General features: G+C 45.6%; 1 long non-coding RNA gene across 1 annotated transcript; it reads left to right on the forward strand.

Moving 5' to 3' along the window:
• Positions 1–108: 108 nt before the first annotated feature.
• On the forward strand, positions 109–11,473 carry LOC134983433 (uncharacterized). The gene is made up of 3 exons (XR_010191640.1): positions 109–166; positions 11,185–11,263; positions 11,382–11,473. It is a non-coding gene; the product is annotated as an uncharacterized LOC134983433 (long non-coding RNA).
• The last annotated feature ends 12,739 nt before the right edge of the window (positions 11,474–24,212 follow it).

The raw sequence follows: 24,212 nt of genomic DNA on the forward strand, positions 1-24,212 counted from the left end.
TTATGGTAGACCAGTCCGGCATCAACTGCAGCAGCAATAGGTTCCCTGGCCGTGTAATGACGTCAGGAGCGGCGGCCATTTTCCCCAGGTCTGAGCTCCGCCTTCCTTCTATCATTCCCACAAGGCAGCAGGAGCAGAGAGCAGCCATTGCTGTGTCTGGCAGCAGGTAATGATATTATTATTATTATTCTATAGGCTGAGCAGCTCTGGTGTCAGGTTCTGTACTACAGGGGGAGCAGCCTCTGGTGCCTTGTTATAGTGCAGCTGGAGCAGCCACTGGTGCTGCATTATCCCTGTACAAGTGGCTGACACTCTAGTGTCCTATTACTGTAATACAGGTGGCGCAGACCCCGCCGTTACCGTAATACAGGTGGAGCAGACTCCGCCGTTACCGTAATACAGGTGGTGCAGACCCCGCCGTTACCGTAATACAGGCGTCACAGACCCCGCCGTTACCGTAATACAGGTGACGCAGACCCAGCTGTTACCGTAATACAGGTGGCACAGACCCCGCCGTTACCGTAATACAGGCGTCACAGACCCCACCATTACCGTAATACAGGCGTCGCAGACCCCGCCGTTACCGTAATACAGGTGGCCAGACCCCGCCGTTACCGTAATACAGGTGGCGCAGACCCCGGCGTTACCGTAATACAGGTGGTGCAGACCCCGCCATTACCGTAATACAAGTGGCGCAGACCCGCCCGTTATCGTAATACAGTTGTAGCAGACCCCGCCATTACCGTAATAAAGGAGGGCGCAGATCCCGCCGTTACCGTAATACAGGTAGCGCAGAACCCGGCGTTACCGTAATACCGGTGGCGCAGACCCGGCCGTTACCGTAATACAGGTGGCTCAGACCCCGGCGTTACAGTAATACAGGTGGCGCAGACCCCGGAGTTACCGTAATACAGGTGGTGCAGATCCCGCCATTACCGTAATACAGGTGGTGCAGATCCCGCCGTTACCGTAATACAGGTAGCGCAGAACCCGGCGTTACCGTAATACCGGTGGCGCAGACCCGGCCGTTACCGTAATACAGGTGGCTCAGACCCCGGTGTTACAGTAATACAGGTGGCGCAGACCCCGCCGTTACCTTAATACAGGTGGTGGAGATCCCGCCGTTACCGTAATACTGTGGCGCAGACCCCGCCATTACCGTAATACAGGCGTCGCAAACCCCGCCGTTACCGTATTACAGGTGGCGCAGCCCCTGCCGTTTCTGTAATTAAGGTGGCGCAGCCCCTGCCGTAACCGTAATATAGGTGGCGCCGACCCCGCCATTATCGTAATACAGTGGCGCAGACCCCGCCGTTACTGTAATACAGTGGCGCAGACCCCGCCGTTACCGTAATACAGGAGGTGCAGACCCCGCTGTTACCGTAATACAGGTGGCGCAAACCCAGGCGTTACCGTAATACAAGCGGCGTAGACCCTGGAGTTACCGTAATACAGGTGGCGCAGACCACGCTGTTGCCGTAATACAGGTGGCGCAGACCCCGCCGTTACCGTAATACAGGTGGCGCTGACCCCTCCGTTATTGTATTTCCATAAACGGAACATTACAGGTGTTGTGTCCTTTGGCATTGTACTATACAGAGGGAGCGGCCTGTGTTGTATTAATATTCAGGGGAGCAGCATATGTTGTCATAATAATAATATATAGCATCCTGTGCTTTCATAGTATACAGGGGGAGCGGCCTGTATTGTCATAATATACAGGGGTAGCATCCTGTGCTGTCATAGTATACAGGAGGAGCGGCCTGTGTTGTCATCCTGTGCTGTCATAGTATACAGGGGGAGCGGCCTGTATTGTCATAATATACAGGGGTAGCATCCTGTGCTGTCATTGTATACAGGAGGAGCGGCCTGTGCTGTCATAGTATACAGGGGGAGCAACCTGTGGTGACTTGTTACTGTTATTATATAGGGAGAGCAGCATGTATTGGCTTTCTATACAGAAGGAGTGGCCTGTGCTGTCATAGTATACAGGGGTAGCATCCTGTGCTGTCATAGTATACAGGAGGAGCGGCCTGTGTTGTCATAATATACAGTGGTTGCATCCTGTGCTGTCATAGTATACAGGGGGAGCGGCCTGTATTGTCATAATATACAGGGGTATCATTCTGTGCCATCATTGAATACAGATGGAGCGGCCTGTGCTGTCATAATATACAGGGGGAGGGGCCTGTGGTGTCTTGTTACTATTATTATATAGGGAGAGCAGCATGTATTGGCTTTCTATACAGAAGGAGTGGCCTGTGCTGTCATTGTATACAGGGGTAGCATCCTGTGCTGTCATTGTATACAGGGGTAGCAGCCTGTGCTGTCATAATATACAGGGGGAGGGGCCTGTGGTGTCTTGTTACTATTATTATATAGAGAGAGCAGCATGTATTGGCTTTCTATACAGAAGGAGTGGCCTGTGCTGTCATTGTATACAGGGGGATCGGCCTGTGTTGCTAAAATATACAGGGTAGCAGCCTGTGTTGTCATAGAATACAGGAGGAGTGGCCTGTGTTTTCATAATATACAGGGGTAGCATCATGTGCTGTCATAGTATACAGGGGGAGCGGTCTGTATTAACATAATATACAGGGGTAGCATCATGTGCTGTCATAGTATACAGGGGGAGCGGCCTGTGTTTACATAATATACAGAGGTAGCATCATCTGCTGTCATAGTATACAGGTGGAGCGGCCTGTGTTGTCATAATATACAGGGGTAGTATCCTGTGCCATCATTGTATACAGGGGTAGTAGCATAATGTACAGGGGCAGCGTCCTGTGCTGTCATAGTATACAGGAGTTGTGGCCTGTATTGTCATAATATACAGGGGTAGCGTCTTGTACTGTCATAGTATACAGGGGGAGGGGCCTGTGGCGTCTTGTTACTATTATTATATAGGGTGAGCCGCATGTATTGGCTTTCTATACAGAAGGAGTGGCTTGTGCTGTCATTGTATACAGGGGTAGCATCCTGTGCTGACTCAGACCCCGCCATTACCGTAATACAGGTGGCGCTGACCCCTCCGTTATTGTATTTCCATAAACGGAACAATACAGGTGTTGTGTCCTTTGGCATTGTACTATACAGAGGGAGCGGCCTGTGTTGTATTAATATTCAGGGGAGCAGCATATGTTGTCATAATATACAGGGGTAGCATCCTGTGCTGTCATAGTATACAGGGGGAGCGGCCTGTATTGTCATAATATACAGGGGTAGCATCCTGTGCTGTCATAGTATACAGGAGGAGCGGCCTGTGTTGTCATCCTGTGCTGTCATAGTATACAGGGGGAGCGGCCTGTATTATCATAATATACAGGGATAGCATCCTGTGCTGTCATTGTATACAGGAGGAGCGGCCTGTGCTGTCATAGTATACAGGGGGAGCAACCTGTGGTGACTTGTTACTGTTATTATATAGGGAGAGCAGCATGTATTGGCTTTCTATACAGAAGGAGTGGCCTGTGCTGTCATAGTATACAGGGGTAGCATCCTGTGCTGTCATAGTATACAGGAGGAGCGGCCTGTGTTGTCATAATATACAGTGGTTGCATCCTGTGCTGTCATAGTATACAGGGGGAGCGGCCTGTATTGTCATAATATGCAGGGGTATCATTCTGTGCCGTCATTGAATACAGGGGGAGCAGCCTGTGCTGTCATAGTATACAGGGGGAGGGGCCTGTGGTGTCTTGTTACTATTATTATATAGGGAGAGCAGCATGTATTGGCTTTCTATACAGAAGGAGTGGCCTGTGCTGTCATTGTATACAGGAGGAGCGGCCTGTGCTGTCATAGTATACAGGGGGAGCAACCTGTGGTGACTTGTTACTGTTATTATATAGGGAGAGCAGCATGTATTGGCTTTCTATACAGAAGGAGTGGCCTGTGCTGTCATAGTATACAGGGGTAGCATCCTGTGCTGTCATAGTATACAGGAGGAGCGGCCTGTGTTGTCATAATATACAGTGGTTGCATCCTGTGCTGTCATAGTATACAGGGGGAGCGGCCTGTATTGTCATAATATGCAGGGGTATCATTCTGTGCCGTCATTGAATACAGGGGGAGCGGCCTGTGCTGTCATAGTATACAGGGGGAGGGGCCTGTGGTGTCTTGTTACTATTATTATATAGAGAGAGCAGCATGTATTGGCTTTCTATACAGAAGGAGTGGCCTGTGCTGTCATTGTATACAGGGGGAGCGGCCTGTGTTGCTAAAATATACAGGGTAGCAGCCTGTGTTGTCATAGAATACAGGAGGAGTGGCCTGTGTTTTCATAATATACAGGGGTAGCATCATGGGCTGTCATAGTATACAGGGGGAGCGGTCTGTATTAACATAATATACAGGGGTAGCATCATGTGCTGTCATAGTATACAGGGGGAGTGGCCTGTCTTTACATAATATACAGGGGTAGCATCATCTGCTGTCATAGTATACAGGTGGATCGGCCTGTGTTGTCATAATATACAGGGGTAGTATCCTGTGCCATCATTGTGTACAGGGGTAGTAGCATAATGTACAGGGGCAGCGTCCTGTACTGTCATAGTATACAGGAGTAGTGGCCTGTATTGTCATAATATACAGGGTTATCATTCTGTGCCGTCATTGAATACAGGGGGCTGGCCTGTGCTGTCATAGTATACAGGGGGAGGGGCCTGTAGTGTCTTGTTACTATTATTATATAGGGTGAGCAGCATGTATTGGCTTTCTATACAGAAGGAGCGGCCTGTATTGTCATAATATACAGGGGAAGTATCCTGTGCCGTCATTGTATACAGGGGGAGCGGCCTGTGCTGTCATAGTATACAGGGGGAGCAGCCTGTGGTGTCTTGTTACTATTATTATATAGGGTGAACAGCATGTATTGGCTTTCTATACAGAAGGAGTGGCCTGTGCTGTCATTGTATACAGGGGGAGCATCCTGTGCTGTCATAGTATACAGGGGGAGCGGCCTGTGTTGCTGTAATATACAGGGGTAGCATCCTGTGCTTTCATAGTATACAGGGGGCGCGGCCTGTGTTTTCATAATATACAGTGATAGCATCATGTGCTGTCATAGTATACAGGGGGAGCGGCCTGTATTGTCATAATATACAGGGGTAGCTTCCTGTGCTGTCATAGTATACAAGGGGAGCGGCCTGTATTGTCATAATATAGAGGGATATCATCCTGTGCCGTCATTGTATACAGGGGGAGCGGCCTGTGCTGTCAAAGTATACAGGGGTAGCATCCTGTGCTGTCATAGTATACAGGGGGAGCGGCCTGTGTTGCTATAATATACAGAGGTAGCAGCCTGTGTTGTCATAGTATACAGGGGTAGCGGCCTGTGTTAACATAATATACAGCGGTAGCATCATGTGCTGTCATAGTATACAGGGGGAGCGGCCTGTGTTGCTATAATATACAGAGGTAGCAGCCTGTGTTGTCATAGTATACAGGGGTAGCGGCCTGTGTTAACATAATATACAGCGGTAGCATCATGTGCTGTCAGAGTATACAGGGTGAGTGGTCTGTGTTGTCATAATATACAGGGGTAGCATCCTGTTCCGTCATTGTATACAGGGGTAGTGGCATAATATACAGGGGTAGCGTCCTGTACCGTCATAGTATACAGGAGGAGCGACCTGTGTTGCCATAATATACAGGCGGAGGGGCCTGTGGTGTCTTGTTCCTATTATTATATAGGGTGAGTGACATGTATTGTCTTTATATAAAGAAGGAGTGGCCTGTGTTGTCATAATATACAGGGGTAGCATCCTGTACTGTCATAGTATACAAGTGGAGTGACCTGTGGTCATAATATACAGGAGGAGGGGCATGTGGTGTCTCGTTTCTATTATTATATAGGTTGAGCGGCATGGATTGTCTTTCTATACAGAAGGAGTGGCCTGTGTTGTCATAATATACAGGGGTAGCTTCCTGTACTGTCATAGTATACAAGGGGAGTGACCTGTGGTCATAATATACAGGAGGAGGGGCCTGTGGTGTCTTGTTTCTATTATTATATAGGTTGAGTGGCATGGATTGTCTTTCTATACAGAAGGAGTGGCCTGTGTTGTCATAATATACAGGGGTAGCTTCCTGTACTGTCATAGTATACAAGGGGAGCGACCTGTGTTGTCATAATATACAGGCGGAGGGGCCTGTGGTGTCTTGTTACTATTATTATATAGGGTGAGTGGCAAGTATTGGCTTTCTATACAGAAGGAGTGGCGTGTGTTGTCATAATATACAGGGGTAGCATCCTGTGCTGTCATAGTATACAAGGGGAGCGGCCTATGTTGCTATAATATACAGGGGTAGCATCCTGTGCTGTCATGGTATACAAGGGGAGCGGCCTGTGTTGCTATAATATACATGGGTAGCATCCTGTGCTGTCATAGTATACAGGGGAGCGGCCTGTGTTGTCATAATATACAGAGGGAGCGGCCTGTGTTGTCATAATATACAGGGTTAGCATCCTGTACTGTCATAGTATACAGGGGGAGTGGCCTGTGTTGTCATAATATACAGGGATAGCATCCTGTACTGTCATAGTATACAGGGGGAGCGGCCTGTGTTGTCATAATATACAGGCGTAGCTTCCTGTGCTGTCATAGTATACAGGGGGAGTGGACTGTATTGTCATACTATACAGGGGCAGCGGCCTGTGTTGTATTTATTTTAATATTTATTTATTTATTAGCAGTTTCTTATATAGCGCAGCATATTCCGTTGCGCTTTACAATTAAAATAACAGTAATAGAACAAAACTGGGTAAAAACAGACAGACATAGAGGTAGGAAGGCCCTGCTTGCATGCTTACAATATATGGGGGAATAGGCATTGATACACAAGGATAGATACTACCTGTTGCATAATGGTCCACCAGATTGCTAGGTTCTTAATGGGTTGTATGATATGATCACCCAGCAATGAGATGAGGTACAGACTGAGAACAGCAGAGGACCCAAGACTGAGCCTTGCGGTACTCCAACTGATAGATGTAGAGAAGAAGAGGTAGAATCAGAGAAGTGAACACTGAAAGAGCGATTAGATAGGTAGGATGAGAACCAGGAGAGGGCAACAGTGTCATAAGCAGCAGATAGATCTAGAAGAATGAGTAGTGTGTAATGGGCTTTAGATCTAGCAGATCTTTGGTCAGTGCAGTGTCTGTGGAGTGTTGGGCATGAAAGCCTGAATGAAGTGGGTCTAATAAGTTGTGGGAGTTAAGAATGTGTGCAAGGCGAGTGTAGGCAAGTCTCTCAAGTAGCTTTGAGGGACCTGGTAGCTGAGAAATGGGACGGTAGTTAGAGAGTGTGTTTGGGTCAGAGTTGTATTTTTTTAGAATGGGAGTAATCACTGCATGCTTAAACAGAGAAGGAAAGATACCAGTAGAGAGAGAGATTACAGATTTTAGTTAAGGTTGGGATAAGCACAGAAGACAAAGTTTTACTGACTTGTGAGGGTATAGGATCAAGAGGAGAGGTAGTGGAGTAGGAGGATGGAAAGAGTGTTGATACTTCATCTTCACTTGTGGGATCAAATGAAGAGAAAGTGCCAGAGGGTTCAGGTAGGGAATTGAGCAGGTCACTGGCTGAGGAAGAGCGTACCATTTCATCTCGGATTTTATCAATCTTATCCTTGAAGTAGGAAGCAAGTTCTTGTGCACTGATAGTAGCTAGTGGGGGAAGTGAGGGAGGGTAAAGAAGTGATTTATATGTATTAAAAAGTCGCTTGGGGTTGGTGGCATGAGAAGACATGAGAGATTGGAAATATGTTTGTTTGGTAGTGTCCAGGGCCTGATGATAGGAGTGGTAGGTGGTCTTATATGTGAGGAAGTCACTTGGATTCTGAGATTTCCGCCACTGACGTTCTACCTTACGTGACAGTTTTTGTAGGTGTCTTGTTGATTTAGAGTGCCACGGTTGGCATCTAAGCCTACGTGGAGTGTGATGGGTAGCTGGAGCCACTTCATCAAGGGCACTCTCTAGGGTCTTGTGCAGGTGGGATACAGCAGTGTCAGGTGTGATAAATGTAGAGATTGGTGAGACCAGTTGTTGCAGAGAAGTGGAAAGTTGTTAAAAATGTATATTGTTAGTATTTCTGCAGGTTAGAGGAGGCTTGCTAGGTTTTAGTGTCATAGAATTTAGAGTAATAGAAGAGATTGTGAAGGTGATCAGGTTGTGATTAGAGAGAGGGAAAGGAGTGTTAATGAATTCAGAAACTGAGCAGAGCCTGGTGAACATAAGATCAAGGCAGTGGCCTTCCTGATGAGTAGAGGAGTCAGACCATTGGGTGAGGCCAAGAGAGGAGATTAGAGAGAGGAGTTTGGAGGCATGAACAGATTGTGGACTGTCAAGAGCTATATTGAAATCAACCCATAATGATGGTGGAGATGTCAGAGGAGAGGAAGTGAGGGAGCCAGGCAGAAAAATCTTCTAGAAATTGTTGTTCGAGTTGCCCATGAGGGCAATAGATAGCTGCAACACGCAGAGAGAAGGGGGGGGGGGGGGATCCTGATAGAGTGAACTTCAAATGATGTGAATGCGAGTGATGGAACCTGAGGTACAACAGTGTATGTGAAAAATTGGGACAGTAATATTCCAACCCCACCACCTTTACTATTACCAGGCCTGGGTGTGTGTGTGTGTGTGTGTGTGTGTGTGTGTGTGTGTGTGTGTGTGTGTGTGTGTGTGTGTGTGTGTGTGTGTGTAGTGGAAACCACCGTGTGACAGTGCTGCATGGGAGGCTGTGTCTGATTGTGTGAGCCAGGTTTCTGTTATAGTCGGCAGATTAAAGTTGTGAGATATGAAGAGGTCATGGATGGATGGTAATATGTTACAAACAGAGCTTGCATTCCATAAGCCACATTTTAGTGACTTGGAGGGGGATAGGAGACGTGATATTTATGAGGTTAGATGGATTTCTATGTTGTTTTGAGACAGCTGAGTGTGAGAGGGACAGGTGGTTGGGGCCTGGATTTGGTGATATGGCACCAGCTAATAAAAGCAGAAGAGTGAGATAAATATTGGTGGATGTTCACGAGTGTTTATTCTGGTGGCCAATTGTGGTTGTCAAAGTACTTGCAGAGAAGTAAGTATAAAGCTCATGAGTGGTTAGAAGAGGGGAGTGGAGAATAGAAGCTGTAATGTGCACAGAGGGGTGAGTTTTAGGGTGTGTAGAATGTTGCTACATTTGGTGAGAATTCCAAGAATTGAAATAAGAAACAGTAGTTTGATGAACATGCTGTGGTCGTTTGTGAGATAATGTTGGGTTAAGTGGTGTAGGAATAAGTTGTTTAAGTAAGTTACCTTTCCTTGATGGCGCTCAATGTTTGTTCAACTGTTTTTTTTTAACTTTACGGATAACACACTTCTTAATTCCACACTTATTAAATTCCACGCAAGCTACCCCCAGCAAGCTGAACCCTTGACATTATACAGTAACACCAGGGGACGTGTCTGGGTGATAACTGGAGAGGTGACTGCTGGGAATGGGTCATTATACAGTAACACCAGGGGATGTGTCTGGGTGATGACTGGAGAGGTGACTGCAGGGAATGGGGCATTATACAATAACACTGGGGGATGTGTCTGGGTGATGACTGGAGAGGTGACTGCTGGGAATGGGACATTATACAGTAACACCAGGGGATGTGTCTGGGTGATGACTGGAGAGGTGACCGCTGGGAATGGGGCATTATACAGTAACACCAGGGGATGTGTCTGGATGATGACTGGAGAGATGACTGCTGGGAATGGGGAATTATACAGTAACACCGGTGGATGTGTCTGGGTCATGACTGGACAGGTGACTGCTGGGAATGGGGTATTATACAGTAGCACCAGGGGACGTGTCTGGGTGATGACTGGAGAAGTGACTGCTGGGAATGGGACATTATACAGTAACACTAGGGGACGTGTCTGGGTGATGACTGGAGAGGTGACTGCTGGGAATTGGGCATTATACAGTAACACCCGGAATGTGTCTGGGTGATGACTGGAGAGGTGACTGCTGGGAATGGGGCATTATACAGTAACACCGGGGGATGTGTCTGGGTGGTGACTGGAGAGGTGACTGCTGGGAATGGGGCATTATACAGTAACAGTAGGGGACGTGTCTGGTTGATGACTGGAGAGATGACTGCTGGGAATGGGGCATTATACAGTAACACCAGTGGATGTGTCTGGGTTATGACTAGAGAGGTGACTGCTGGGAATGGGACATTATACAGTAACACCAGGGGATGTGTCTGGGTTATGACTGGAGAGGTGACTGCTGGGAATGGGGGATTATACAGTAACACCGGGGGATGTGTCTGGGTGATGACTGGAGAGGTGACTGCTGGGAATGGGGCATTATACAGTAACACCAGGGGACGTGTCTGGGTGATGACTGGAGAGGTGACTGCTGAGAATGGGACATTATACAGTAACACCGGGGGATGTGTCTGAATGGGGCATTATACAGTAACACCAGGGGATGTGTCTTGGTGATGACTGGAGAGGTGACTGGTGGGAATGCGGTATTATACAGTAACACCAGGGGATGTGCCTGAATGGGGCATTATACAGTAACACCAGGGGACGTGTCTGGGTGATGACTGGAGAGGTGACTGCTGGGAATGGGGCATTATACAGTAACACCTGGAATGTGTCTGGGTGATGACTGGAGAGGTGACTGCTGGGAATGGGGCATTATACAGTAACACCGGGGGATGTGTCTGGGTGGTGACTGGAGAGGTGACTGCTGGGAATGGGGCATTATACAGTAACAGTAGGGGACGTGTCTGGTTGATGACTGGAGAGATGACTGCTGGGAATGGGGCATTATACAGTAACACCAGGGGATGTGTCTGGGTTATGACTAGAGAGGAGACTGCTGGGAATGGAACATTATACAGTAACACCAGGGGATGTGTCTGGGTTATGACTGGAGAGGTGACTGCTGGAAATGGGGGATTATACAGTAACACCGGGGGATGTGTCTGGGTGATGACTGGAGAGGTGACTGCTGGGAATGGGGCATTATACAGTAACACCAGGGGATGTGTCTGGGTGATGACTGGAGAGGTGACTGCTGGGAATGGGGCATTATACAGTAACACCAGGGGACGTGTCTGGGTGATGACTTTATCACTGTGTGTGTCAGGTGTGTATAAGGTGTCAGAATGTCACTGTCTATGTCTCCTTGCAGGAGGCGGAGTATATAGAGGAACACAGGGGTCTGTACAAGGCGATGATGATGGAGAATCTCCGGCCCCTCACATCACTGGGTAAGAGGAGACTGTCATGTATTGTACAGGGGAGAGCAGGTATGGGGTCCCCTATATACACACATCACCTGATAATCACATATATACACTATACTCAGTCAATGTGTGTCTCCTACAGATGGACCCAGTAACAGAGATACCCCAGAGAGATGTCCCCGTCCTCTGTATTCCCAGGATTGTACAGAGGAGAATCACAGGACCCCACAGGAGGATCAAGTAGGTGGGATTTAGGGTCTCACCAATATACCAAAGTGACTGTCACTATATGATCTGTAGAGAAGCTGTGTGTGTATTATACACTGATATTATACTGTTTCACCTCAGTTTAATCTGACTGTACGCAAATATTATAATAGTGTTTGTTTGTTTTTTAGGTAGAACGTCTGTCTAATACTAAAATACAAGATATAGAGGGAGAAAAAGAGACGTATGTGACTGATATAAAGGCAGAAGATATAGAGGGAGAAGAAGAGACGTATGTGACTGATATACAGGCAGAAGATATAGAGGGAGAAGAAGAGACGTATGTGACTGATATAAAGGCAGAAGATACAGAGGGAGTAGAAGAGACATATGTGACTGATATAAAGACAGAAGATACAGAGGGAGAAGAAGAGACGTATGTGACTGATATAAAGACAGAAGATATAGAGGGAGAAGAAGAGACGTATGTGACTGATATAAAGGCAGAAGATATAGAGGGAGAAGAGACGTATGTGACTGATATGAAGGTAGAAGATATAGAGGGAGAAGAAGAGACGTATGTGACTGATATAAAGGCAGAAGATATAGAGGGAGAAGAAGAGACGTATGTGACTGACATAAAGACAGAAGATATAGAGGGAGAAGAAGAGACGTATGTGACTGATATAAAGACAGAAGATACAGAGGCAGAAGAAGAGACGTATGTGACTGATATAAAGGCAGAAGATATAGAGGGAGAAGAAGAGACGTATGTGACTGATATAAAGGCAGAAGATATAGAGGGAGAAGAAGAGACGTATGTGACTGATATGAAGGCAGAAGATATAAGGAGAGAAGAAGAGACGTATGTGACTGATATGAAGGCAGAAGATATAGAGGGAGAAGAAGAGACGTATGTGACTGATATAAAGGCAGAAGATATAGAGGGAGAAGAAGCGACGTATGTGACTGATATAAAGGCAGAAGAAATAGAGGGAGAAGAAGAGACGTATGTGACTGATATAAAGGCAGAAGATATAGAGGGAGAAGAAGAGACGTATGTGACTGATATAAAGGCAGTAGATAAAGAGGGAGAAGAAGAGACGTATGTGACTGATATGAAGACAGAAGAAATAGAGGGAGAAGAAGAGACGTATGTGACTGATATAAAGGCAGAAGATATAGAGGGAGAAGAAGAGACGTATGTGACTGATATAAAGGCAGAAGATACAGAGGCAGAAGAAGAGACGTATGTGACTGATATAAAGGCAGAAGATATAGAGGGAGAAGAAGAGACGTATGTGACTGATATGAAGGCAGAAGATACAGAGGGAGAAGAAGAGACGTATGTGAGGGGTGATCAGCAGTGTAAGGAGGAGGAGATCCCTACAGATATCAGCACAGGTGAGTAATAAACACTTATTACAGAAGTCACATATTCTCATTGCTCAGTCACTACAGCAATCTCTTATCCTACACCCTCCTTCGCCATCAGCCCTGTTCTCAGTTGGGTGTTTATAACACAAGGCTATCCATGACAAATATCACATTTAGAGAGTTATTACACACATCACTATAATGTTATTAAAAGTAACAAGCAGAAATGTATTATTAGTGATTATATATAAATGTGTATATATGTATGTATGTATGTATATAATATAATTAGAATTGTTTTTTGTGGAGTGCCTAATTTATATGCATTTTGTTAGATGATGCAGGTATGAAATATTTCCTGCTATACAGTAGACCTGAGGTCACCAAATACAATTTGCATAAGATTCAGAAATAAAATTAAATTTGAATCTAGAACTTCAAGTAAAACAGAGTAAAAGCTTATCACAGGTACATATCTTTATAATCATAAGACAAGCGTTTTGCACTTGTTGTCACCCTTTCAAGGGCGGGCTTGTTCTTATCCACTCCAATTCACTCTAAATACAAACTGCGCGTGATTAGCGCGTTTCTCCAATAGTGACTTCTTCAGGGGTGTTTTCTGTTAAAGGCTTTATCCTCAAATATCAGTTGTGTAGACTTGAAATAATTGTGTAACCTTCAGACGGTAATTGTAGTCTTGTTCATGATGAACACATTCCTAATTACTTGTGAATAATAGTTCCTGCTCTGTGCAGTTATGAGGTTATGACTTTAGGGAATGTAATGGCCACATCCAATATTGCTCAATCTAAGGTCTCCCAGTAGTCTTACTACATACATAAATGTGTCTTGCACTCACTATTTTAACTAACCATAATAAAAAGTGGATTTGTAGTCCATGTATTGCTCAGTGCATTTAAGCCTGCAGCTCCCGACAAGGGACCCCACTATACTGCAGGTCCTACTCTATTGCTCAAAATAATTACCATAAAAACAGCTATCACATTAGTTTTAGACTTTAGGTGTACTCTCAGCGGCGGAATAGTTGCCGAAAGGCTTCTATTGGTTTTCAGAGCACCAGTCTGACATGCCACCACATCTCACGTGGCCCTCCAATTCACCAGATCTGGGACTGCTTGGCTGGGTCCGGCATTGTACTGTTGGTGCAGTTCCTGATGCGTTTGGAACGATTGGTGGTTGCTAGGCGACCTAAATGCCTGTGGTCCCGATTTGTCGTGATCTACTTTCGCCCACTGTTCCGCCACTGAGATTCTCGGTGTCCATGCTTCTTCCACTGTAGATGGATACTACTCACTGTCTACAAGGGATCACCAACAAACAAATGCCGGTCTAGGCCACAACCAATGGCTCCCTTTTGCCAGTCGCATCATGTGCACGACCCATGGTTCCATCTGAAAAAGAAACAATATCTCAACAAATTTGCATTGTACCAATACCTCAGACCTTCTCAATGATCTTCCAGTAGTTTTAGTGTCATCATCTACACGCATGTGCACGTCAGTTTTTTGTTTGTTGCGGCAGGAGTCAGACCATGGTCAGAGGGCTGCTGTTTTTAGCAGCCATAAGTTTTTCATACGTCCTAGAGGATGCTGGGGTCACTTCCGAACCATGTGGTATAGACTGATCCACAGTAGACATGGGCACTTTAAGACTTTTCCAGAGTGTGAACTGGCTCCTCCCTCTATACCCCTCCTCCAGACCTCAGTTTAGAATCTGTGCCCAGGCAGACTGGATGCACTCTGAGGAGCTCTACTGAGTTTCTCTGAAAATACTTATGTTAGGTTTATCATTTTCAGGGAGCACTGCTTGCAACAGCCTCCCTGCTTCGTAGGACCTAGGAGAGGAAGTAGGAACCAACTTCTGTGAGTTTCATGGCTCTGCTTCTAAGCTGACAGGACACCATTAGCTCCTGAGGGGTACTGAACGCTAGCTGCGGCTATGTGCTCACTCCCACAGCCTGCCGTCACCCCCCTTACAGCGCCAGAAGTCAGAAGACAGGTGAGTAAGAGGAAAAGACTCTTCAACATCGGGACGACTAGAAAGGTACCGAGCAGCGGGCGGGAATGCTGCGCGCCATGATCACACACTCACAGGCACTGCAGGGTGCAGGGTGCAGGGCGCGGGGGGGGGGCGGCGCCCTGTGCAGCATGAACCCTTATAGGACTGGCAGATTAGGGGCATAAGTTGCTGCGGCAGAGTCCTACCCCACGCCAGTATAAACATGAGTCTCTCTAAGTCTGAGTGAAAGCGCGCCATTACGGGGGCGGGGCTTCTTCCTCAGACAGACAGCACACTGCTCAGCGCCATTTTCTCTCCCTCCAGGCTGCAGAGAAGACCGCTGGTACTCCTCCACTGCTGTAACAAGTATCAGGGTGCAAAACAGGGGGGGGGGGGGGGGGCGCAGTGAAATTTGGTGCTATGTACATTGTGTAATTATAAAAGCGCTGCAGCTCTGTTGGCATTTTGTGTTTCACAGACAATTTATTACTGGCGCTGAGTTGTGAGCTGGCAATTCCTTCTGTATCCTTCTGACAGATTTTACTGTGGGTCTGTCCCCTATAAGCCCCGGAGTGTCTGTGGTGTGGTGTACACGTGTGTGGCATGTCTGAGGCAGGGAGCTCTTCCCCTGAGGAAGCCATTATGGGGACACAGAGTGGTAATGTGATGTCGCTACCGGCACACCACGAGCCTGAATGGGTGAAAGAATTACGTGATAGTGTGAGTCATATCAGTAAGAGATTGGATAAGTCTGAGTCTCATGCAGAAACCTGGAGAAAGTCTGTGGAAGATGTGATTTGTCAAAACTCTGTGTTTTCATCCACAGGGGATCCCTCTGGGTCCCATAAGAGGTCATTTGCTCAGGTTATACAGACCGACACGGACGCTGATTCCTGTGTCGACACTGGTGATTTCAGGGCAATAGATCCAAAATTAGCTAAAAACATTCAGTACATGATTGTGGCTATAAAGAAGGTGTTAGAGGTTACGGAGATCCCTTCTTTACCTCAGCAGAAGGTTTACCTCTATAAAGAAAAGAAAACTAATGTAACGTTTCCTCCTCATGAACTGAACACTCTCTTTGAGGGTGTCTGGGCAAACCCTGAAAAAAATTTCAGATCCCCAAAAGAATTCAGGCTACTTATCCTTTCCCGGTAGAGGACAGGACAAAGTGGGAGTCACCCCCTGTTTTAGACAGGGCCCTGTCACTGTTAACAAAAAAGGTGATTCTCCCTGCACCTGGGATGGCTGCTCTCAAGGAGCCGGCAGAACGCAAGTTGGAGACTTCATTAAAGTTTTTATGTGGCCAATGGGACACTACTCATGGCCTAACATTGCCTGTGTGTGGGTGAGTAGTGATATTGAAAAGTGGTCAGATAACTCTTCTGAAATTGACACAATAGATAGAGACGAGGTTCTCCTTACGTTGGGTCATATAAAAGACGCAGCATACATGCGTGAAGCTATGAGAGATATTGGGCACTTGGAATCAAGAGCATCTACCATGGCAGTCTCGGCACGGAGGGCGTTGTGGATTCGCCAGTGGAATGCTGACGCAGATTCCAAAAGAAATATGGAGTCTCTCCCGTATAATGGAGAGGCCTTGTTTGGTGATGGGCTAGATGCTTTAGTTTCTGCGGCTAACGCAGGTAAATCAACTTTTTTGCCTTATGCTCCTACGCCGGCAAAGAAACCTCATCACTTTCAGATGCAGTCCTTTCGGCCCAATAGATACAAAAAGGGTAAAGGTTCCCCTTTCTTGGCAGGTAGAGGAAGGGGACGAGGAAAAAGGTCCTCAGCGCCCCCAGGATCACAGGAGCAGAAATCACCTGCTTCTGCCAAGTCTACAACATGACGCTGGGGCTCCCTTGCGGGACTCCGCTCGAGTGGGGGCTCGTCTGCAGCTTTTCAGTCAGTTCTGGGTTCATTCTGGCCTAGACCCGTGGGTCTTACAAATTGTGTCCCACGGGTACAAACTGGAGTTTCAAGGCGTTCCCCCGCGCCGCTTTTTCAAATCGGCCTTACCAGTTTCTCTCCCTGACAGGAAGGTGGTAACTGCAGCAATACAAAAATTGTGCCAGGATCACGTCATTGTCCTGGTTCCCCTCTCACAACAGGGAGAAGGTTTTTATTCAAGCCTCTTTGTAGTTCCGAAGCCAGACGGCTCGGTCAGACCGATCCTGGACCTAAAATCTCTGAATCTATACCTGAAAAGGTTCAAATTGAAGTTAGAATCTGAGAGCAGTGATCTCCTGTCTGGAGGAAGGGGATTTCATGGTATCAGTGGACATAAAAGATGCCTACTTACATGTTCCCATTTATCCTCCGCATCAAGCTTATCTGAGATTCGCTGTACAGGATTGTCATTACCAATTTCAGACATTGCCGTTTGGACTCTCCACGGCACCGAGGGTCTTCACCAAGGTGATGGCGGAGATGATGGTCCTCCTTCGTCAGAAAGGAGTCATTCTAATTCCTTACCTGGATGATCTCCTAATAAAAGCGAGGTCCAGGGAACGGTTGGTGCAGAACATTGCACTCTCCCCGACAGTGCTTCAACAACACAGTTGGATCATAAACATTCCAAAATCACAATTGGAACCTACAACAAAGTTATCCTTTCTGGGAATGATTCTGGACACAGAAGTACAGAGGGTATTTCTTCCAGTGGAAAAGGCTCTGGAAATCCAGAAAATGGTCAAACAAATTTTGAAACCGACAAGAGTGTCAATTCATCAATGCATTTGGTTGTTGGGAAAGATGGTAGCGGCCTTCGAGGCCTTGCAGTTTGGACTATTCCATACCAGGGTATTCCAGTGGGATCTGTTGGACAAGTGGTCCGGATCCCATCTACACATGCACCAGAGGATAATCCTGTCATCAAAAGCCAGAATTTCGCTCCTGTGGTGGCTACACAGTGCTCACCTACTGCAGGGTCACTGGTTCGGGATTCAGGACTGGGTCCTGTTAACCACGGATGCAAGTCTCCGAGGCTGGGGGGCAGTCACACGGAGTAAGCTTCCAAGGAAGATGGTCGTCAGGAAACTTGTCTTCACATAAACGTTCTGGAGTTGAGAGCCATTTACAACGTCCTACTACAAGCAGAGCATCTTCTTCAAGATCTACCCGTACAGATCCATTCCGACAATGTAACAGCAGTGGCGTACATAAACAGTCAGGGCAGAATGAAAAGCAGAGCGGCGATGGCAGAGGCGACAAGAATCCTCCTCTGGGCGGAAAAACATGCAAGCGCTCTCTGCAATTTTCATTCCGGAGTGGACAACTGGGAAGCAGACTTCCTCAGCAGACACGATCTCCATCCAGGAGAATGGGGCCTCCACCCTCACGTCTTCGCAGAGGTGGCAGATCTTTGGTGAATCCCTCAAGTAGACATGATGGCATCTCGCCTCAACAAGAAGCTTCAGAGATATTATTCCAGGTCGAGTGACCCTCAAGCAATAGCAGTGGATGCACTGGTGACACAGTGGATGTTTCAGTCGGTGTATGTCTTCCCTCCACTTCCACTGATTCCAAAAGTTCTCAAGATTGTAAGAAGAACAAGTGTTCGGGCGATCCTCATTGTCCCAGACTGGCCAAGGAGGGCTTGGTATCCATATCTTCAAGAGTTACTCATAGAAGATCCTCGACCTCTTCCTCTTCGCGAGGACCTGCTGCAGCAGGGGCCGTGCGTGTATCAAGGCTTATCGAGGCTACGTTTGACGGCATGGCTGTTGAACGCCAGATCTTAGCCCGAAAGGGTATTCCAGAAGAAGTCATTCCAACTTTCATTCAGGCCAGGAAAGGAGTAACGTCTAAACATTACCACCGTATTTGGAGAAAATATGTATCTTGGTGTGATCCAAGAAGGCTCCAGTGGAAGAGTTTCACTTGGGACGTTTTTCTCCTATTTCTACAGGCGGGTGTGGATGCGGGTCTGAAATTGGGCTCCATTAAGGTCCAGATTTCGGCCTTATCAATTTTCTTTCAGAAACAATTGGCCTCCCTTCAAGAAGTTCAGACGTTCGTGAAAGGGGTTTTGCACAATCAACTTCCATTTGTGCCTCCAGTGGCACAGTGGGATCTTAACATGGTGTTGCAGTTCCTTCAATCACATTGGTTTCAACCTCTACAGGAGATAGAGTTAAAATTTCTTACTTGGAAAGTGGTCATACTGTTGGCCTTAGCATCCGCAAGGCGGGTGTCTGAGTTAGCGGCCTTGTCTCACAAGAGCCCTTACTTGATCTTCCATGAACTTGGCAGCAATTTCTTCCGAAGGTGGTTTCCTCTTTCCATATAAACCAGCCTATTGTGGTGCCAGTGGCTACTGACACCTTCTCTGCATCAAAGTCCCTAGATGTGGTCAGGGCTTTGAAAATTTATGTCGCAAGGACAGCTCAAATTTGGAAAACAGAGGCTCTGTTTGTCCTGTATGCTCCCAACAAGATTGGGTATCCTGCTTCTAAGCAGACCATTGCGCGCTGGATCAGAGGTATGATTCAGCACGCTCATTCCACGGCAGGATTGCCGTTACCGAATTTGGTGACTGCCCATTCTACTAGAAAGGTGGGCTCTTCCTGGGCAGCTGCCCGGGGTGTCTCGGCGTTGCAACTTTGTCGAGCGGCTACTTGGTCGGGGGCAAACACGTTTGCCAAGTTTTACAGGTTTGATACCTTGGCCGATGATGACCTCAAGTTTGGTCAATCAGTGTTGCAGGGTCATCCGCACTTTCCTGCCCGTTCTGGAGCTTTGTTATAACCCCATGGTTCTGAAGTGACCCCAGCATCCTCTAGGACGTATGAGAAAATAGGATTTTAATACCTACCAGTAAATCCTTTTCTCCTAGTCCGTAGAGGATGCTGGGCGCCCAGCCCAGTGCGTACTTTACCTGCAGTTGTTAGTTGTTGTTACACAAGAGTTGTGTTACATTTCTTTTCAGCATGTTGCATGCCGTTGACACGTGTAACGTTGAATGCCCTGTTGTACGGCATTGTTGAAGTGTGCGCTGGTATGACTCTCACCATTAACTTTACAATAAATCCTTTCCTCGAAATGTCAGTCTCCCTGGGCACAGTTCGTATACTGAGGTCTGGAGGAGGGGCATAGAGGGAGGAGCCAGTTCACACTCTGGAAAAGTCTTAAAGTGCCCATGTCTCCTGTGGATCAGTCTATACCCCATGGTTCTGAAGTGACCCCAGCATCCTCTACGGACTAGGAGAAAAGGATTTACCGGTAGGTATTAAAATCCTATTTTTATTTTTATAGTATTACTATTTTTTTTGAGTGATCTTTCTAAAAAGCATCTTATACGCACCTTAGAGTCGCTCCAACAACTCCCCATGGGGTCGCGACAATGCTTACCCACGTGTACAGGGAGGCAGGCACAGGTTCTGGTGAACAAATACAAAAATAAACGCCCACTGACACACAGCAGAACCACAAGGGTCCTATCTCTGTCTGCGGGTGTATATTAATTCAGGCGCTGTTGATTCTATTAATTTATAACAATGGTCAACAAGAATTAGCTACCTGTGTGCAGCTCCCACTTGGCAACCTGAACAATTACCAAAAAAATAATATATACAATAATTCTATGAAAAGAGAGCGCATAAAATTTAAATAGTTTATTCTAGAATTTCATAAAAGACAAAAATGTCTAATCAATATGTACATAATACTACTTTAAAATAACAAAGAGAACAACACCCTCAATTGTGATATAGCTATATCCTTAATCTTTTGCCCATACAGAGTCCATATTACTATAACAACTTGTGATTGTCATTTAGTGACCATTTAGATCCCAAAGTCACTTTTAATGGACACTTAAATGCTGTAGCTATAATAGCTGTCTGTCCCACATCCTCCAGAAACTCTCACTTGAAAAGATGATTTTATTCAAGGAAATGTAGTGAGTCCAGAAATAGTAGGATTTGCTCAATTATTATTCACTTGTGTAGACTGATAACATTGTGCTTAGATTCCTGATTATATATATTTGCATAATTATGTAGCCATAAAAAGTTCAAGAACCGTATCTCACTTCCTTATTTCCAAAAATCTTTTAAAGATCACTATGCCAAACTCCTAAACGGAGTATTATGTCCCTTTCCCGTGGTTAATGTAACACATACCAAAAAGCCGGCTCCCAGCTGCAGCGTTGTTCTGCTGTGTGTCTCCTCCTGGCCGTAGCACGGGCCGCGTGTGCAGAGGCTTTGAAACGGAGCTCGGCTCCCGGCTGTTGGCAGTGTCGTGCAGCTGTGTGTCTCCTCCTGGCCGTAGCACGGGCCGCTCGTATAGAGGCTATGGAGCGGGACTCAGCTCCCGGCTGCGGCTGCCAGCCACTGTGTAGAACCTTGCTGGGACTTTTGATCTTATTACCACGGGAGTTGTTCAGCAGACACAGTGATCAGAGGTCTCTCGGTCTGATGCGGTATACCTGAAGAGGTATAGACAGTTCCACAATCATAGGGTTTGTCTCAAGATGTTATGATCCGGGTATGACGTGTAAATACATTAAACATAACAGCACCAGTTTCCATTCCACTGTACATAATTCCGATTTTGAGATTAAAAGCAGAATAGACTGTAATGCCACATATGTAATTTATTTAATAACTTGCAAATGTGGCATTCAGTATGTGGGCCGTACAACTCGTAAGCTCAACATAAGATTCTTAGAGCACAAACGGAATATAGCGAAAGGAATAAAAACTCATAGTCTGTCTATACACATTCAACGAAAACATCAGGGCAGAATAGAAGGTTTAGAAATACAGGGTATTGAAAAAATACCTGTAACTGCTAGAGGTGGGGATAGGTTTAACCGTCTCTGTAAAAGAGAGGCTTTCTGGATATTTACATTGGGCTCTTTATCTCCCCTGGGTCTGAATGACAATATTGAAATGAACAATATATGAGATAAGAATATTGGCATTTCTTCTATCTAAGTCTTCAGTTAGTGATTACTGCAATATTCCCTTTCTTCTTTTTCTTCTTTTTTCTTTTCCTTTTTTTCTTTCCCATATTTATTCTTTGTCCTTTCTTCCCTATCCCTCCCTCTCTTCTCTCTTTGGATACCCATATGGGTGTAAAATACGATTGGATAGAGAGACATAAATATGGACTGACTATCCTAAACAAGATATGGTTTTGAAATATTCAGGTATGTTTATTTCTATTTAGGGATAATGACAAGATAGGAAGATATGTGGATATAGTACATGATTAAATTGAGAATATGGGAAAATATCTGAAAGTTTGGTTTACTCATGGTTTGAACCCGGGTTGGCTGGCTGTGAGCTGGGAGCTCTTCATATTGAGCTAAATTGGCAGAGGTGGATTAGAAAGTAAGAATGACTTATATCCACCTGTTTCAGATGATAAAGATAAAAAGTTATTTAAAAAAAAGATAGTGTGGTTTTTCACTATCTCTCGCGTGCTGCTTTTATTAGATGTACAGTAATATCATGATAATGTTTAGTATGTAACCTATTTATGATTGCTGCATTTTATAAGATATAATCTGTATAGAAAATTAAGTATTGTTTTAAATGGTTAAACAGAGATGGTCATAAGGAAAGAATTGGGTGTGTATACACCTAAAACACACCTGTTTCCGATAATTAAAAGGAGTTTTTGATTGGAGGATATCTAGTTTAAATAGAGGGGATAAAGAAGGGTGATTATCTTCTGATGAAACCGTTAGATGTGTACAACGGAGAAACGCGTTAAGAGCACCCGGATCATAACATCTTGAGACAAACCCTATGATTGTGGAACTGTCTATACCTCTTCAGGTATACCGCATCAGACCGAGAGACCTCTGATCACTGTGTCTGCTGAACAACTCCCGTGGTAATAAGATCAAAAGTCCCAGCAAGGTTCTACACAGTGGCTGGCAGCCGCAGCCGGGAGCTGAGTCCCGCTCCATAGCCTCTATACGAGCAGCCCGTGCTACGGCCAGGAGGAGACACACAGCTGCACGACACTGCCAACAGCCGGGAGCCGAGCTCCGTTTCAAAGCCTCTGCACACGCGGCCCGTGCTACGGCCAGGAGGAGACACACAGCAGAACAACGCTGCAGCTGGGAGCCGGCTTTTTGGTATGTGTTACATTAACCACGGGAAAGGGACATAATACTCCGTTTAGGAGTTTGGCATAGTGATCTTTAAAAGATTTTTGGAAATAAGGAAGTGAGATACGGTTCTTGAACTTTTTATGGCTACATAATTATGCAAATATATATAATCAGGAATCTAAGCACAATGTTATCAGTCTACACAAGTGAATAATAATTGAGCAAATCCTACTATTTCTGGACTCACTACATTTCCTTGAATAAAATCATCTTTTCAAGTGAGAGTTTCTGGAGGATGTGGGACAGACAGCTATTATAGCTACAGCATTTAAGTGTCCATTAAAAGTGACTTTGGGATCTAAATGGTCACTAAATGACAATCACAAGTTGTTATAGTAATATGGACTCTGTATGGGCAAAAGATTAAGGATATAGCTATATCACAATTGAGGGTGTTGTTCTCTTTGTTATTTTAAAGTAGTATTATGTACATATTGATTAGACATTTTTGTCTTTTATGAAATTCTAGAATAAACTATTTAAATTTTATGCGCTCTCTTTTCATAGAATTATTGTACAGGTTCTGGTGAACCTTCATGGGCTACTTTGCACAGACATTATCCAATGTAGCTGAGCAGTTTATACCAGCTCCTATACCAGTGATAGGTTTCCCTATTAACCCTTACATGCAACATTCATTCTGAGGTTTATACACCTAGGGAATTGTCAGCCTCTCAAAAAAGCAGGCTGAAAGGCTGGTGGTAAGTAAATCACATAGACATGATACAACATCTTCATAGTCTACACATGTTTTAGATGAGGATTCGTTGGAGGATGAGGACTCATTGCATTTCGGAAGTTCTCAGTTCAGTGGACATATCTGAGCTAATTAGTGCTATGTAAGCCATTCTATCCTTAGAAGAGGCAGCAGAGCCTGTGTTAAAAACGAAGGCAACTGTATTTAAACGTCCAAAAACAGCAGATGGAAATTTTTTGTTTACGCCCAGTAGGAAGTTAGAATTCCAAGAAATTAAATTCTAATTATCCTCGTCCAGCTGGGGACTGTTTTTTTTTTTTTTTTAAAAAGGGAGGTGGCTCCCAAAGTAGATTAGCGGGTCTTAGATTGGTGCGAAAATCTACATTACTTTTGTTTTCAACATCAATAAATGATGTCACGGGGGAGGGGGGTGACTGGAAAGGCAGCAGGAAGCAGGATAAAGGAGCACCTGCTTATATAGGTCCTTTCTGCCTTTTACAGCTGTCCTACGGGCTCTTTCGGGCCCTTTCTTGCCC

Source organism: Pseudophryne corroboree (assembly GCF_028390025.1).
Source record: "Pseudophryne corroboree isolate aPseCor3 chromosome 3 unlocalized genomic scaffold, aPseCor3.hap2 SUPER_3_unloc_15, whole genome shotgun sequence".
Taxonomy (NCBI): domain Eukaryota; kingdom Metazoa; phylum Chordata; class Amphibia; order Anura; family Myobatrachidae; genus Pseudophryne; species Pseudophryne corroboree.